We start from the raw sequence: 6,786 nt of genomic DNA, 5'->3' as shown, positions 1-6,786 counted from the left end.
CATATTACAAAATTCTGACATTCCTGAAAGAAGAATCTATATAGAGATCAAGAATTCAAAAGATACATTCTCTCCTGAGCTCAAAAAAGCTTTTATTTTTACCATGTGGAACAGTATAAAGTTGACATTAAATTACATCCTGTACTGTGTTCATTCACTTCAGAAATATCAAAACATATAAAAAATACTGAATTTTGAATGGTTGGAGACTACTCTAAAACTTGTATACAGCACTCATAATCCAAAAATACTCATATTAAGCCTTATACATTTGAAGAGTAGTGGTACATTTTGTATAAAAATCATATTTTATAACATGATTTCTACATACCTACTTTTCATCTACTGAATTCTTCTTAGAGCTCTAGCTCAAGACTTTAAATTGTGTAGAATAAGTCCTATTATTTTTGAAAGTGTTTAGTAACTTGTAGTAAGGAATTCAAGATTGCATCCTCTATAAAGCTTTGTGGTATTCAGATTTACTTTACACTGCCCTTCATTTTTATAAACCAAATAACTTTATTATTGCTTTTGTAGTTGTTAAAACTGAGAATTTCTTTAAAAATGTGTTTGTAGTTTACGTTTTTCAGAGGGTTTTGGTAGTATTTGTGATAAAATGGTTTTGCATATGATTACTATAGGGAATATATTTATAGAGTTCTACTTGTGTACTTTGTTGAATTATATTGAAAATTAAAAGTTCTCAGTCCATACAGTTAATATTTGTATCTAGAGTGCATAAGAAAAATCTGTCTTCTATTTTTGGCGTATAGAAGCCAGTGTTGCTTCTATTTTTTTTTTTAATACAAATTCCATTTTTCTTTGCGTTTTAGACCCTATGTAAGAAACAACTTTACAAAATAATATGCTGGTGATATTTGGACAAGTACCATAAATTCATGTATACTGTACAGTACTTTCTGGATACATTTTCTCTAATCATAGTAGAATTTGTTTCAAAACTGCAACTCTTTGAAGTGTTCAGCTGTAATAAAATTTAGTTATAAAATTACATGGCACTGTTGAAAATCTAAAGGATAGTCCAAAGAAAGAACAAACAAATATTAATAGTAATGTTTTATATTTTCTGAATAAATGTTTGGGTTTATCCACACACATACGCAGTCATTTGAAATGCTAAGTAAGAATTGATTATAGTGTCTTTACTTTTCATTTAATTATATCTTAGTAAAAAGTTAATAACAGCAGTTTCTTTTTTCTTGTTTTTATTTTTTTCATATGGCAGTGTTTCTGAACATGCTTATCCTTTGATTTACCTCTGATTTGGTTTTCCATGGTAATCTTTAGTCTTCTTAGGAGGATCCTATTTGATTTGATGGAAAAACTGGAATAATAGTTCAGACTTTTTTGAGCATTGACTTGACACTGCTTTATAAGTTTTATATGATTCACTCATCATCACAACAGCTGTATGAGATAAATACCACTGCAGATAAGGAAAGAGAGATGCAGAGAGGTTCAGTGATTGCATTAGGTCACACAGCTATTAGATTTTGGGAGTCGTCGGTGGCTGGACTCCACACTGCCTCTCCCTGTTATGCTTTTTGGAAGAAGTCTTTGACAGATAATATGCTAAACTAAGATAATGTTTAGAGGGAAAGGAGAAAATAGAATTAGGAAAATAAATGATTATAAGTGAAAATGGGTCTGTGTCTTAGTGGAAATCGACACTTGTGCTAGTTCCTTGAGAAATTGTCTTCTGGGTATATCTCTATTCAGGATTCACTTTGGTTATAGCATTGTTTCTTGAACCATTTAAGGGAGGATACTTATGGGTGAGATTGTTAATAAAGCAAATGTTTTACACATCTGTGATCATTTTCTTTAACGATAATATATTTACTTAGGTACTTCTCAAGTTTAGCATAGGGGCACTATCTACATTTGTTCAGGATCGGAGGATAAGTTAATGTCAAATAATATAAAAATGGCCACTACAACTGCTTGTTTTCTTTCTCCTCATGAATAATAATTTCCATATAGCAGCTGATATTTTGTAGCTGCAAACAGTGGAATATGGCAGATTTTTTATTTGGACCCTAGGATTTAACCTTTGTCACTGGGCTAGCTTACTTTTAAATGAAAATAAATTCAAGACTTTATTATTTGTAATGTTTACTTGAGATATAACTATTCTAAGACATACCATTATATTACAAATAAGGACGTCTGCCTTTATTCTCATCCCTTTTTTGCAAAAGGCAAAATGAGTAAAAATGTAAAGGAAGTATTTAGAAATACTTTTACACTTCCTCTAAACTATATTAAAATTGTAATTTCTTAGAATTAAAAATTAAGTATTTTCCAAACAGAATACTTGGGAGTATTTGTATGTAGATAAATATATGCTAGTTAGGGGCGCTTGGCTGGGTCAGTTGGTAGAGAATGTGACTCTTGATCTTGGGGTGGTGAGTTCAAGCCCCATGTTTAGGGGCTTGAATATATATGTAAACTCTACCCTCAACATGATACTTAGTAACTTAAGCAGTATGGTCTGGTGCAGAGATGTTAATTTGGCATTGTAGAACCAAAGCTTTAGGTCTATCCCCTGTAGATTTTCAAACAAGTCAATGACTCCCAAGAATTTAAGGACCAGTGGTTCAGTGAGATAGGGATTTTGGACTCATAACTTATCTACAGATAACTAGAAGACACTTTCAAGTATTACATGAGGATTATACACCTTATCATCGAAATCACTCCCTTGATGAATGGGGGTATTTATGATCATATCATGAACTCTGGCATTGGTTTATGAGGTCAGTTTAGGCCCTCTGGAAAATGTATGTCTTGTATACCTATAAAGTTAAGCAAATTGAATATAAAGATAATTGAATCAATAAGCCTTTTTAGAAATGTATTCTCTGACAGAAGTGTTAGATATTCCAGGTTGATTCAGCTTATCTCTAATCAATACAATAATGATGTACCATTTTTTTTTTTTTTTTTTTACTTAAAGGAATCCTGTGGAAAAAAGATTGAAATAGGAAACAGACTATTATACCGCATCAGTAGTATTTTCCCTCCAAAATTATAATGTTTTTATTCTGTTTAGAGTAAAGGGATATAGGAGTCTTACATTCTAGGAATATACTGCAACTGTGAACTTAAGAAATAGTACCAACTTGTGAGTAGATAGATGGTTACTGTTTTATAAAAGTAGGTGATTTTAAGTATATGGTTCATTTAATTTAAAACACCGTATCCAACCTACATGTTTATAGTAAATAGATTACAAGTTAAAATCAAGGATATCTTAGGGTACCTGGGTGGCTCGGTTGGTTGAACATCCAATCTTGATTTCGGCTCAGGTCATGATCCCAGGGTCATGGGATCAAGCCCTGCATTGGGCTCTTTCCTGAGTGTGGAGCCTTAAGATTTTCTCTCTCAAAAAAGAAATTAAAATGTTTAAAAAAGTGTAATTGGGGGGCGCCTGGGTGGCTCAGTTGGTTAAGTGTTCAACTTTGGCTCAGGTCATGATCTCACGGTTTGTGAGTTCGAGCCCCATGTCGGGCTCTGTGTTGACAGCTTGGAGCCTGGAGCCTGCTTCGGATTCTGTGTCTCCCTCTATCTCTGCCCCTCCCCACTCTCGTGCTCTCTCTCTCAAAAATTAACGTTAAAAAAAAAAATTTTTTTTTTAAAGTGTAATTGGAACACAAAGCAAAATTACTACTCTAGTTTATGAGTGTACTTCTATGAACTAAATGCCTAAATCCTATGCACTTTTTAGAAAGGGCATAGTAGAGTTAGATTGAGGAAAACCAGAATTCTTTGCTATGATGATCACTTGTTTCCTAAAGAAATAACTACATTCTAGTTTTCTTAGCTTATCCTAATACTATAGACTTAAAATGCTGTTGACTTTAATTTCAAGAAAAATCTCAGTATAAAATAGTCTTCCAAGCCCCAAGTGATAGCCAACTTCTTTTAATAGTAAGTTAATATTAAGTAAATAAATTTTAATGGCTTTTTTGAGGGGAAGGGATTAAGAATCATTCCTATTACATTGGTGAGGCAGTATCTACTTTGTGAAAATAATACTTTACAAGTTGAGAACAGTCTGTTGAAGACCTTTTCAAAATTGACATAAGCTATAAAACTGGTCAAACTCGTCTGGGCAATATTATATATTTTTAAAATATTTATTTACTTACAGAGTGCATGCAATCAGAGGAGGGGCAGAGAGTGAGAGAGGAGAGAGAAAATCCCAAGCAGGCTCCTCGCTGTTACCACAGAGCCCCACATGGGTCTTGATCGCATGAACTGTGAGATCAAGACCTGAGTTGAAATCAAGAGTTGGATGCTTAATTGACTGAGCCATCCAGGTGCCCTATAGGCAATCTTATTATTTTAAAAATGAGGGGGCGCCTGGGTGGCTTGGTCGGTTAAGCGTCCGACTTCAGCTCAGGTCACGATTTCGCGGTCCGTGAGTTCAAGCCCCGCGTCGGGGTCTGGGCTGATGGCTCAGAGCCTGGAGCCTGCTTCCGATTCTGTGTCTCCCTCTCTCTCTGCCCCTCCCCCGTTCATGCTCTGTCTCTGTCTCAAAAATAAATAAACGTTAAAAAAAAAATTTTTTTTTAAAAAATGAGAAGGATTGTTATTTAAGGTTACTTTAACACATTGTGAAATATTTATATAATTTCAAAAGAACCTTGCAGAAAAGCATTGATACTCCTCATTGTCACTAAACCTTCAAATTTTGGCCTTAAAATATTAAATGTAGCTGAATTAAGAATACTAATGTTCTGGTTTTGTTAGGGTATTCTGTACAATTTTTAATGGGTATATAAAGTCGAACCATTTTTGGCATTGTTTTATACTTTGTAATTCTCTCTTAACATATAATCTACTAAATGAGTTTTTTAAAAAAATACCACTTAAAAACATGAACATTTTTTATTCTAAAATATCTCATGAAAAGTACTTTATACAGAGCTTTAAGCTGCCTGTTAGTAGTCAAATATAACTGATGCTCTTTAAGAGGTTTTGTTTGACTGAAAAGGTGGCAGTTTTTGTCTGAAATAATGTCTGTCATTAAAAGTGGAATTATATCTCTTAAGGAATAATTTTAAATACTTTTAGCTTTCCGTTGGCACCACTGGTATTAATTCAGTTAATTAATTCATTAAAGGTTTAAAGAGTAGGAACCAACCAAGAGTTAAGAGTTTTACACTCCCTTGCCCTCCTACTCCCAAGTCACTTCAATGCTAACCAGACCTTCAGCCATCTCCTTTCTTCTCTTTTGGGAGTTATACATTTTTTCTTAAAGTTGTTACACTGTAGATACTTTCACTTTGCTCTCAAACCATGGACAGTTATAAGTCCCCTTCAGAATCTTTATGTAGTTTCCATCTACCTCTTCATCCTCCCTTAATTAAACTTTCTTCAAGCATTAACATTTATGTCAATATTAACATTAATGTCAACTGTCAGATTTCCCAAATAAGCCAATGCTTAAATACATTATCCTCTCTCTAATCTTTCAGTTCTTATTTACAAAGGCTTTGGTGTTTGTCATTAATTAGAGTTGTTCTTTTAGAAGTGTTATAACCAACTAACCAGACTATTTGAAAGTGCAAAGAAAAAATAACCAGAGATGTACAGTTTACAACCTCAAAGATTATTTGTCCTGTATGGTACGTGTAAGCTTTTAGAATTATTGGCATATTACTCAACTTACATATAATGTTGGAATGAACTAGTAGAGCAGCCTTCATGTTACCCAATTCTATTAACATTTTGTTACAAAACTTAAGTAAAAAAATAATTCTGCAGTGAATACCCGTATACCAACTACCTAAATTCTATAATTAACAGTAGATTGTACTTGCTTGCTATATATATTACATATATACAGTATATCTATCTATTTTCCAATTATGTTGAATTTAACTGTAAAATTTTGAAAACTGGAGTGTTCATAGAGTATTTCAGTTAGCTAAAAAACGATCAGAAAACGGTCGAATAACTTTATAAACCTAATTCTTCTTGGGAAATTCAGGTTGTGGTCTCAAGCATCAGATTACAGGAACTCAATAGACACAGATGATTAAGGAATGCACAATGAGTAGGACCTTTGGAAAGCTAATGGAAAAGGGCAATCCAATCGTTGATATTAACCCTTTCATTCTAAAATTCGAGAGCAGTAAATGATTGCTTAAAGAGTAAGGATAATTTCAACCATTGATAACCCTTATTTTATAGCAAGATGATCCCTTGTAATTGTAGATCTCCAAGGTTTTGATAGGAAGAACCAAAGCTCTCTATGATTCTCTATTGTTAAGTACGGTATATAATAAATGTCTTCCTGTTGAAAGATCTTACTGTTGGGGCACCTGGCTGGCTCAGTCGGAGCACACAACTCTTGGTTTTGGGGTTGAGTTCAAGCCCTATGTTGGGTATGAAGACTACTTAAAAATAAAACCTTAAAAGAAAAAAAAGATCTTACTGTGGAAGGCAATTCTGAGTTCAATTTCAATAAGACATTTGCATGCTGGAAATAATCAAAAGTCATCAAAATGTTTTCTACGTGCCATACCCTCCCCAAGACTCCAGACTGCTAAGAACCCATTTGTAATTTGGTTTTGGCAACTAATCAAGATAATTTCTAATTTTAGAATAAATGAACTAATTGTAATAATTTAGGAGTAGCTATGGAGGAGTTTCATTAGTATCTCTTATCTTTACAACCAGATATAAAATACCACATATTTTCTGCCACTTTATATATTGGACTAGAAAAATTACTTCCCTGAATCCTTTCTT

Source organism: Panthera uncia, assembly GCF_023721935.1.
Source record: "Panthera uncia isolate 11264 chromosome B2 unlocalized genomic scaffold, Puncia_PCG_1.0 HiC_scaffold_24, whole genome shotgun sequence".
Lineage (NCBI taxonomy): Eukaryota > Metazoa > Chordata > Mammalia > Carnivora > Felidae > Panthera > Panthera uncia.
The sequence above is the reverse complement of the archived record's forward strand: the minus strand, read 5'-3'. Positions refer to the sequence as shown.